The sequence below is a fragment of the Suncus etruscus genome, chromosome 18, assembly GCF_024139225.1.
Source record: "Suncus etruscus isolate mSunEtr1 chromosome 18, mSunEtr1.pri.cur, whole genome shotgun sequence".
Taxonomy (NCBI): Eukaryota; Metazoa; Chordata; class Mammalia; order Eulipotyphla; family Soricidae; genus Suncus; species Suncus etruscus.
The window spans coordinates 54,414,385-54,426,190 of record NC_064865.1 but is presented as its reverse complement, the minus strand read 5'-3'; the positions used below and the strand labels follow the sequence as shown (position 1 = coordinate 54,426,190).

The window sequence follows — 11,806 nt, the reverse complement described above, 5'->3', positions numbered from 1 at the left end:
GAGAGGGAGAGAGGGGGGGGGGTCGGGGCGCAGAGGCTGCTGTCAAGCCCGGCCCTGCCCACCCACCCCCAGGGTGACGCGCGCCCCGCCCCGCGCCCGCCCCGCCACTTCACCAGCCTCCTTGGCGAGCTGCGCCAGGCTGGGCTGAGCTGCTCCTGCTTCTGCGAGCCGGACCCGAGGCCAGCCGGGCTCGGAGGGGGAAGACCCGCCACCACCCGCCTGGGCTCCAGAACCCCGCGCCCCGCGCCCCACGCCGCCTGTGGCCGCCCAGGAGCGCGCGAGCCCGGCTGCGTTGGCACCGCGGCTCCCGATGCCCGCGCGCCGCGCGCCCGCCGTGCCAAGCCCCGGAGGAGCCTCCGTGCCCGGTGCCCAGGTACGCGCCGGAGGACGCCTCCTTGCACCCCCGGCCGCCGTCCAGCCCCGGTGCCAAGGTGCCGAGGAACCCGGGGAGGGGGTGTGTGCCACCTGGGTGTGGACTTGGGGTTCGTCCCTGCCGGCTGGTGCCCGCGGGAGTCTCCCAAATTGCCACCTGCGCGCGCTCTTGCGTTTGGGTAGATGGAATGCCAAGTGGACCAGACGCTGGGGTGCCCGCAGAGCCCACCGGACAAAATCCACCTCTTAGAAGGCTCGGGGAGTGGGGAATGGATAGAGTACCCTCCAGAGAAGGAGGAGATGGGGTGCTTTAAGGGGTTTTGCTAGCCTGCCCAAGACGCCCCCACTGTCGGGGGTGGGAGGTTGAAATGTGTGTGACTTCGACTCCAGGGCGCTTCCCTTGACCCCCCCACCATGGTGCTTGGCCCCCAAATCAGCATCTTCCCTGAACTGCACCTTGCAAACTCGGAGAGCTGGAGAGGGGCGCAGGGGCGCTTGGAGAAATGGGGAGGTGGTTTTGGGGCCCACCTGGGTATGCCAGCCTGGGGGAAGGGCGAGGCACCTGAGCTCATGGGAGGTGGGGGCGCTTCCCCAAACGCTGTTACCGCGAGACCCGAACTTGCTCCCCCTGCATCCCACCCACCCACCACCCTATCCCACCCCCCCACCCCTTAGGGGCTGCGCCTTCCGTGGGGAAGGGTCGCGCTGATGGCAACGGTTGAAACAGATAGCCAAAGCGCCTCTCGCATCCATCGCTGCACCCAGGGGGAGCGCAGGAACCAGAAAATCCGTGGAAATTCCAAGTAAAACCAAATAGATCCTGCTGGGGAGTGGAGGTGGGGGTAGAGGATAGGGGAAAGGGGGTGCAAAGGGAGCTTGGCAGACACCGGTGGCTCTTATCCTCCACTCCCTAGCAAGATATCAACGTGTTGCTTGAGTGACTTGAACGGAAATGGTTGCGCTTTCATCAGGCTGAGAAAGATCAGGAAGAAATACGCTTGCTGCCTTTCTTTCCCCTGATGTCTAGAATTCATAGCGGTGCTCTGGTCTGGTGGCTGGTAGAGAAATGTGACTCCTTCTTGTCTCCATGCCCCCCCCCCCAAGAAACTGGCCTGGGGTTCTCTGGCAGACACAGCTGCTAGGACCCCCCCCTCTGTTTGCTGACCCTCCCAATCCTTGGGTTTCCCCTTCTATCAGGGGGTCTTCCTTGCTTATTTTCCTTTCCCCCTCTTCCTAGTTCCCCTAGATCTTTGTGCCGCACCCCTGACTCGGCCCCCTGACACCCACCCACCCATCATCCACCTCTTTTGCATCTCCAGCAGATGGTTTTGGAGCAGCTGCCCTGCAACTCTCCCAAGAGCAGAACATCAGATAAGTTGCAGGGACTTCTTAGCAAGCTCTTCCTTTGGGAAGAGTAAATTGTGCCTCCTTAGGGTGAGAGGGTCCGAGGGAGGGAAGGGGATCCCCACTCTTCACCACTTCCACCCCACCCACGCTCAGGGTCCATCTCCTATGCCCAGTCACCTCCCCTTTGAAAGGGGGAGAGCAAGCCCAGCCTCTCCCCAGGAAGAGAATGTGGGTGTTGGCCCTGAGGTCTAAACAACCTCAACTTGGAGACTGAGAAAAGTCTATTGCACTTGGCTTTGCGGGAAGACTCTCAGTTGCTGTTGCTTCTCTCTCTGTCTCTCTCAGTCTCTGTTTCTTTCTGTCTCTCTCTCTGTCTCTCTCTTTCTCTCTGTCTTTCTCTGTCTCTCTCTCTCTGTCTCTCTCTGTCTCTTTCTCTGTCTCTCTATCTCTGTCTCTCTCTGTCTCTGTCTCTGTCTCTCTGTCTCTCTCTCTGTCTCTCTCTCTCTCTGTCTCTCTCTCTCTGTCTCTCTCTCTCTCTGTCTCTCTCTGTCTCTCTCTCTCTCTCTCTCTCCACTCCCCAGGGTTGAGATTTTTGCTTTGAATCTTTTGTCCTTAGTATAAACAAGTGCTAAGCAAAGGAAGGACTGCAACAAGCAGGCCCAGGGAGGTGGGGGGTGCTGGCATGGAATTCTGAGCCCTCAGACCCAGATTCCAGCCACAGCTCCGCTTCCTTTTGCAAACTGTACAGGAAAATCAAGTCTAGCATTGATTGGAGGGGGACCTGGGGCAGCTTCCAGGGGCAGGAACGCCCCACAAGCATGTTCGTCTATGTATAGATGCTGATAACTAAACTCAAACCAATTCCACGCTAGGCTTGAAGGCCTAGAGTCTTGGGGGTGCTGCCAGTGGCTGCCAGGTGCCTCCCCTTCAAGCGAGGTGACTCAAATTGAAACATCTCCACTAAGGCCCCAAAACACTCCGCCTGGCTGCTGTATCAGCCACGTGCCAACTGCTAAACACCCGCCACTCACTTCTCCCATAAATTTGGGGTGAATTCACAGGTTATTAACTCACTTCTCTCATCCTCCGTGTCTAGCGAGTAAAGCCCAGACAAAGACAGTTGGGGAGACGAATAGCATCGCTTGCTCATTTCTTGTTAAGTGGGGGGATCCTGTAAACAATGGGCCCTTGGAAGCAAGAGTTTGTAAACTAGTGTTTTATTGTTCTGCTCACTTTATCGGTGAGAGGCCATTCAACGCTGTCTTGTTCTCATTTTGCAAAGAAGTCAGAAATCTTTTTTTTTTTTAAAGTCTCTCACTTTTCTTGGGAGAAAGTGGAGCTAGAAGGGAAAGTCTGTTTCCTGCACCCAATGGGTGTTCCTGGGCCCAAGGCAGACTGGACTTTCCATTTGGGCTTCCTCCATCCCCTTGGTGCTGTGAACAGGGCTGCGGGGGCTTGGAAACAGCTTCTTAACCAAGGTTATTTTCCTCGGCCAAGCTGAACTCCAGGAGTTGGAGGAGATAGACAGCTTGTGTTCATGGCTGTTCAACCAGAAAAAGAATACTAGCTGAAAGCAGACAATGCAGTGAGGGCTGGGGGGTGGGAGAGGAGGCCCACATGGGCCACTAGCTCATAATTGGCTCCCCAAAGGCAAACCTACGTGTGACAGGGTGTGACAAAGCAGGTTGTCATGTAAACACCCCACGATGTAATTATTTCAAAGATCTGTTCCCAAAAGAATAAGACTGATGTGTGTTGTTTGTGTGTATGTATGTATATATACATGTATGCTGTTTCATCCGGAAGGCACCTCCTTCTCTCTACTTGCAACATCATTTCCTTCTCAGCACTATCTCGAGACATCCCCCACAAATGAAAACATCTTTGTGGTCAGGGAAGCCTTCAAGTTGCCCCCACAAACCATACGTGGATGAAAAAGAATTAATCTTGATGTATTCACTCTATTTCTTCTGTTCTTTCTTCCTCTCTGAGTGACTAGCCCAGGTTTGTTTCTAGTCACAGAGGAGCCACCCATCTCACTTGGGTTGGAAAGATTCTTGCAAAAGAATCAGTGTTTGCAAGTGTGGAGAGGAGACATTTCCAAAAGATTGTTTCACCCTCTGTTGGCTTGTGTCTCTCTCTAAGGAAACCCCGGACACCAAGAGGAGAAGCCAACCCAATTTATTTGATTGTACATTGTTTATGTGACACTGATGAGTACTCAGTGGAGGAGATGAATGTTTTCACGCCTTCATTATACTAATTAAAAAAGGAAATTGGCTTTGTTTATCCCCCTCAACAGCGAAAGCAAGTGAGAGGTGTGTTACTTCTGAGTTGGTTTCCATAGACTCAAAACCAACTGTTCCTTACACACACACACACACACACACACACACACACACACACACACACACACACACACACACACACTGTGGAGGTGAAACAGAGCTATAATACAGCAGGTAGGGTTTTGTGTTCCATGTGGTCAACCTGGGTTCAATTCTCAGCAACCCATATGGTACCCTGAGTTTCTTCATGAGTGATTTTTTTTTTCATGAGTAATTTTTGAACACAGAGCCAAGTTCTGAGCATAGCATGGTGTGTTTGTGTGTGTGTGTGTGTGTATGTGTGTGTGTGCGCGCACGGACGTGCAATTGCTGTTTCATCCAGAAGGCACCTCCTCTCTACTTGCAAAATCATTTCCTTCTAAGCATTTTCTCAAGATATATGCCCCCCAAATGAAGCCATGAAATGAAAACCATGAAATTAAACTCGAAATCATGAAATAAGACTATTAATTAATAATAGACATAAGAGTCCAATGGATAGGGCACTGGCCTTGCAGGTTTGTTGGTCCTAATTTGATCCCCAACACCACATCTGGTTGTCCAAACACTGCAAGGAATGATCCCTGAGCCAGGAGTAAATAAGCCCGGGGCACAACCAGGTGTGTTTGGAAAACAAACTAAAAATGACTATTAATAGACTGCTAATAGTGACGCTGATACCAAAGCAAAAGCCAGAAGCCAGCACAGCAGAGGAGCCAAAATAAAAGCAGTAACTGGTCACCATAGCTTGCCTGTGTCAATTCCCTTTTGCATTAGAGATTCTTGGCCCTCACCTGTAGCTCTGGAAGGGATCACTTCCTGTTGGGCTGAACTGTTGAGGCCGGAACAATGGCTCCATTCTCTGTAAATTTGTCTCTTTCTGTCCTTGTCCTCCAGGAGGACCCGGGGAAGGACAGCCAGGGCAGAGCCAGGGATGGGACCTTAGCAGCTGCCAAAGCAATGCAGGTGACTATCAGGCGTGTAACTCCCCCTTCCGGTAGGAAGTTCTGAGTGGCAGATCTTCTGTACGGACTCCAACACACAAGATGTTATTTCCTGTGTAGCATCTGATCGTCCCCACTTTTTGCCACAGAAAAAGAACTGGGGAGACCAGTCCTTACCTACAAAACACTGTAATGACACACACAAAGTGCCTGGCTGATAAGTTCAAGGTTCTAGGAGGTTCTAGAGGTTAACCACTTCTAAAGAAGATTCCAGACTAGCTACTAGCTGGTAAACCTTGGGTGGTAATAACATATGTGTTAGGTATTTTTTTTTGTTTTGTTTTGTTCTATTTTTGTTTTCTTTGGACCACACCAGGTGTTCAAGGCTTACTCCTGGCTCTGCACTCAGGAATTACTCTGGGTGGGCTCAGGGAATCATATGGGATGCCAGGGATTGAACCTGGGTCAACCACATGCAGGGCAAATGCCTTCTCCTCTGTTCTATTGTTCTTTTGTTGTTGTTGTTCTATTGTTCTAATCCCCCATCATTTTAGTTTATAGGAGGCTTTTTGCTTCTTTAGTATGAGCCCTTATTTTACTTAAGTTTTCATCAAACTTTATGTGTTTGCCTTCTAAATAAGGGGAGGTCAGATAAAGCTTATTTATGTATCAGTGTCCAAAATAACAGGCAATCAGAGAAGAGAAATTGGCTTTTACATGAGGGTTTAGTTCTGAGAATTGGCATCAGAGTTCCAGTTTAGACATACAATCCAGTAAGCCAAAGGCCAGCAAAAAAAAAAAAAAAAATAGCTTACAGAGATCACATTAAGGAAATAGAGAGCATCACAGGTGAAGGCCTGGCCTTGCATGTGACTAACCCCAGGATCCATCCCTGACACTACATATGGTTTCCCAAGCTTCACCAGGAGTGATCCCTGACAGGCACAGAACCAGAAGGAAGCCCTGCACCACTGAGAGTGACTCAGAAACAAACTGAAAGAATAATCGAGTTGGGAAGGCCAAGGAAATGCAATCAGGTAGAGCTTTCTGGAAGGATTTTGAAGGCCCTGTTGTAAAACTAGACCCTTTAGGAGCTATTGACTGGCCTTTAACCTGCGTGGTAACCAGACTTCAGCCTCCAAAGAGCAACCACCACACGCCAGACATGGCCAGGAAGTCAGCGCAGGAGAATGAGCGGGTGGGCAGAGATGGTTGCCTGCAGTGATAATAGAAAAAGCAGAAGTATATATAGCACAGCTGGCCAACAGTATGCCCACATGCCCACCGACAGAAATATCTTGTCCTAATCCCCAGAACACAAGAGTGTCACCCCACCAGGCAAAGGGATTTTGCAGATGGGATTAAATGCATCACCCTGGATGCATTTAATGGGGCCTGGATTGTCACAGTGGGTTTACAGAATTACAAAAACAGCCTTTTTGTGTGTATTCACAGGAGTTTGGCCAAGGGTCCGAGATAGAGCCAAAGAACCCTTAAAAGGGGATGTGGGTGCCCGTGAGAACATGGCATCCAGCCGTCAGTCCATGCACTAATGGCAGTTTCCAGAAATTTCCTGCTGATCTGCAAAACTAGCAGAATGAGTTATGCTGTTGTGGGAAAGAGCAGTAAATTACTGATGTTTAGCACTTGGTATGTGCCCGGATTATGTAGCAGGACTATCAGGAATTACAATATTTACTTGATTTTATATTCAGTTAATTAAATATTCAGTAAAAATAGGTGATGCATTGGCTTAACATGCTGATTTAATTAATGCAAAATATCAAGAGCTAGATAGTCTTATGACAAATAATGGTTTTTATTTCTGCCATCACAGGCCACAAAATGTGTTTTATTTTGGCCAGTCCACTGGTATAAAGAAATTGGAAATATCTGCTTTACAAATTTGAAATCAACAAGGAAATTATACCCCCCTAGCTAGAGTTGCTGAAAGGAGTATAACCACCTAATTTTGTTTTGTTTTGTTTTGTTTTGAGGGGAACAACTCGGGGATCACAGCAGATAGTGCTTTGGAGTGATCTTGGCTCTGTGCTCAGGAGTGACTTTTGATAATGCTCAGGGGGTCATACTTGATACTGGGGATTCCTATCAGGGTCACAGCCACATGCAAGGCTAGTAGTGTCTTCCCTCCTGAGCTATCTCTTCAGTCTCACCAGCTTGATTTAAGCTCAAGGAGACCATTTTGGATTTCTCACCAATTGAAGACAAGTGGTATGGACTTAAGCTACTCCCTGGGTAGAGATTCACTATAGCACCCATGAAAACTAACACACGCAGCCTCCCCTTCACTTCACATATTGTCCAAGGATATGTAGGAACCCTGGCCCTTCCCTGTCTCCAATCATACTAGAATCTCTGCTGCAGAGGGTGTTGGGAAATGTTGCTTCTTGCTTCCTGGCATCAAGATGGGGAACCACCCTACAACGGGAATGGAATGAGGATGAAACCAGTGCAGTGGCCACAGGAGGAGAGAGCTCAGAAGTACTCACTCAGCATTTCTTGGGAAGCATTCTGGCTGGCAGACAGAACTAGAAAGGCCCGAGATTTTTAGGAAGTTGAACAAGTATTGCTACATCATTTAAACACGAAGGGGAAAGAGAGAAGATAGCATAGTTTGCTCCACTCTCCCATTCTAGAAACTTCTTTTGGTCTACATAGCTATCCCTCTCAAGTGGAGGATGGGGAGATGGCACAGATAGTAGCAGGGAGAAGTGCTCTGGTCTCTCCAGCTTAACCCGAAGCTATGTACCTTCAACCAGACGGTCAGTGATATTTTTCAAGGATGGCCTCATGTGACTTTTCACCTGGCATGACCTTCACCCTAATACCCTTCTCCATGAAGATATGAGGTCTATCTATAATCCCACCCCTCAAAATTGCAGTTCTTGATACTCCCAACTAGATCACAGAAGAGACCTCAGTTTCTCCTTTATTCCCAGTAATATTAGCTCCTAAATCTACTTATTGCTCTGGAAGCTAACTGACAAGATTGAGGGTTCCATGCTATGAGAGAGGCCAAGCCAGTGGCTACTTGGAGACATCTGAGACCACAAGAAAAGAGGATTCTGGCTAGTCCCCAAGCCCTCAATCCCTTACTGCTCATACTCAGGCTGCAGGAGAGGCCAAAGCCAGTGCTGGCCAGCCGAGCCCTTCTCACTTCCTGACTCATGCTGTTGTTTTAGTCACTACACTTGAAGGTGATCTGTCATGTCACAATAATTGGTTAATATAGTCAGATGCAAAGGGGGCGAGGAATAAAAAAATGTTCTATTCAAGCCAGTCCTCTGTTCTATCAAGTTTCTTCACTGTGAGGTAAGCAGCATGATAATTATCAGTAGGACAAAAACCAAATCTAGTCCTTTTTCCCCTTGGAGAAAATTGACATAAATACCTCTTAAAAGCCAGCAGTCACATGTTTTGGCTTGTTGGTTGAGGCAGCATTTAGGAAGCTAGAATTGGTAGCATGAGTAAGCAAGACTTTATTATTGTTTCACATCGTCAGTGTGTGTAGACTGGGGGGTGTGCCTTGCAAAATAAACCCAGGGTTTCAGCCATGCCTGCAAGGCCTGTGTTGTTCATCTGAGCCACATCCCCTGGCCCTCAAATAGCTTCCTTAGAATGTGGGATCTATCTTGTGCGGGCGGGACTGTGGCCTAGTGATGGAGCACATGCCCTGAATGTATGACACACTATGTCCAATCTCCAACACCATACAAAAAGATTGTTTTTAAGTGGAAGAAAACAGAACTATCTCAATGGGGCAAGTAGAGATGTTGACGGTCGACCTTGACCTTGGAAAGCAACCCCAAGTGGGATCCTATTTAGTCGATGGAGCAAAAGACAAGAAAATAGTGATGACTTACAGCTTTACAACTTGTTTTCACCCAAAAGAGTTCTTCCTACTTACCATCTTGTTCTGCATGTCAAAAGCTCAAGTCTTCCGGTTTTCACTTCTCCACCTAGGAATAGTCTCTGTACTTAATAAAAGTTGCATTTCTGAAAAAAAACAATTGCATTTCTGGCAGGCAGTGCTCTCTTTCTCTCTCTTGACAAGGCTGAAGGCTCTCCTACCAAGCATGTTTCACTCTCTTAGGCTTGACCTGGTCTATTTCCTGCAGTGACCCCTGTTCCAGACCTGTTTCCCAGGATGGGATCACAGCATATAGAGTCCAACAATAACCTAAGAGAGATTGGACTAGCCAGGAGCTAGTGGCTACACTGGCTATTTCTGATACCTCGGATGTTCTATTCCTGAAGTTCATAGGCAAGGTGAAGTACCCTGGATAATAATACCAAGTTGGGGTCGAAGCAGTGGCGCATTGGTAGGGCTTTGCCTTGTATGTGGTTGACCTAGGATGAACCTCGGTTCAATCCCCTGGCATCCCATATGGTCCCCCAAGCCAGGAGCGATTTTTGAGTGCATAGCCAGGAGTAACCCTTGAGCATCACCGGGTGTGACCCAAAAACCAAATCATCATCATCATAATAATAATAATAATACCAAGTCACATTAGTCTTGGTCAGAGCAAGATACTTCTAAGGGTTTGGGGTGTTCATGTCCCAATTTTCACAAATTCAGAAAAGTGTGAAATTTTTAGTCCTTCACTTGCTGACCCTGCCTACCCAGCAAGTATTTGGAGCCAGTGCTGAGTTTCCATTCTATCCTCTTTGGGGGGTTTCCCTACCAAGACCCCCCCTTCCCTGAACAGGCAGTAAAACAAGTTTAAATTGGAGAAAAGAAATGGTCCCTTTTTAACCCTCCTTGCCACCTGTCACTCTGTCACCAAAATCCGACCCTTTGAAGCCAACTCCATGGGAGAGCTAAAATCTGATGGTTTTTTCCTCCTATTACCTGCTAATGCTCCCAGCATGACAGTGTCTAATGAAGTCCAGCCCGTTCCCGTGACGACCAGGAAGGTCAAGAATGGCTCCTTTTTTTGGCTTCCCATGAACATCCCTCCTCTTCCAAAGGAGCCCCTTTGAATTTTTCCAGAAATAGGTTCCAAAGGACACGCGGTTTCTTTTTCAAGGTCTAGGATGGCTATTTTTTGTTTTTGTTTGTTTCTTTTCGTTTTTAGATCCTCATTGTGTGTGTGTGTGAAGAACATTAAGATATTTTCCAGCTGTAATTTTTTTTTTCCTTTTGGCTCTCGGTTACAAAAATGGTTCTTTCTCCCACTGATGGAAGAAAATAGTCCAAGCCAGAAAGAGCTAAGGGGCTCTGTTAAGTCAAGATGCTTTCAGATGGTGAATATAAAGTGATCAGCTGGAGGTGAAGAAGAAATGGCAGGTTGAGGGTATAGGTCGTTTTTAGGGGAGGAGCTGGCCTTGCTCCCTTATGCATCTAATTGGAAGATAGTAGGACTCAGTTGTCTTACATTTAGATTCCACATATAGCTCAAAAAGACCTTCCCCAGAGAGACTTGATGCAAGGAAATCACCTGATCCTGAATGTAAACACTGGGACCAGATGTTGTTGAATGAGGAAGTCCAAACTCATTGCAGATTTTAGAAATGAATGCAACTTCTGAATGGCAGGTGTATAGACGTGTGTCTCCTGTTGCCTATGGTCAGAAAGCTTTGCTGGGCTAGTGAAACACCCAGTCAACATAAAAGCATGTCATAGAAAAATAATCTTAAGGCCAGATCAATAGAGCCATGGGTAGGCCATTTACCTAGCACACAGCCAACCCAGATTTTATCCCTGGCATCCCATATGGTCCCTGAGGCCTCCAAGAGTAATTTCTGAGTGCAGAGCCAGGAGTAACCCCTGTGCCCAGCCAGGTGTGGCCACCCCAAAATAATAATAAAAAAAGGATAAGTAATAAGTAATAGTAATAAGGAGTCAAATTAATTGTACTGCCCGTGTGCCCACTCTGTGTATCGGATTCTGAGCCCTTTTAATAAAATAATGCGGTCTCACTGTTATGATTTTCTATTTAGAAGCGGGGGGAGTTAAAGCCTAGTGAACTTGGCTGAGGCAGGGCAGAGCTTTTTAGACCAGAGGTTGGGATGTGCCTGTGAATGTAATGACTAAAAGACACCCCCTCCCCCCAAAAAAGCATTTTTGAGTTTCCACAGCAACTGCCTTTCAGTAGTCTGCTCAGACAGCCCGTTTCTGCCACATGGCTGAGCTGGTCCCAGCCCCCAGAGCATGCGATTTAGCAATGTAAGACTCTGACTATCCATGCACATTGCCAGCTGCGGCTCTTCATTGATATCAAAGCCTTAATGAGCCTCTCCGGGCTCTGTTATAGTCACTGAGGAGCTTTTGCATATTATTGGGCCAAACGGTGCCTGCTTCCAGCTAAGTGCGTCTGCAAAGGTGCTTAAAGAAGGAAATGAACCGGGCACTGCTCCTCTGAGTAGTCAAGGCAGGATGGTAGGGAACAGTGCGCAGGCCGAGCCTCTCCATCCTTCCTTATGTCAGCCACACCTCGGGGACCCCCACATCCCCTGAAAGAGGGAGGCAAACAGGGGTAAAGGCAATGAAGAGCAGCAAGAAATTCTTCCTTCCTTTTTATATACAGGGACTGTTGCCTAAACTTCACCCATGTGGAAAATGGCTCTTGGTCAGTTTTGCCTTGATACTGAGAGCAGATAATTTATGTAGTTTTTAATTTATGCAGAGATGGACTATAAAGGATCATTGCTTGTGGTTGAGGGAAACAGAGTTGGCAGAACTGGTTCATCTGCACCTACCTGATTTACCCTGGAGGGTCTCCATCTAGAAAGATCTAAGGGGGGCCAGAATGATAGCATAGTGGGTAGGGCATTTGCCTTGGATGCAGACTA

General features: G+C 48.0%; 1 protein-coding gene across 1 annotated transcript in view; it reads left to right on the top strand.

Annotated features, from left to right (window-relative positions):
* Nucleotides 1-305: 305 nt before the first annotated feature.
* RIPOR2 (RHO family interacting cell polarization regulator 2) overlaps nucleotides 306-11,806 on the top strand; it is a 104,962-nt gene continuing 93,461 nt past the window's right edge. Inside the window, 1 exon segment of the mRNA XM_049765111.1 lies at nucleotides 306-373. The gene's annotated coding sequence lies outside the window, so the exon portion shown is untranslated.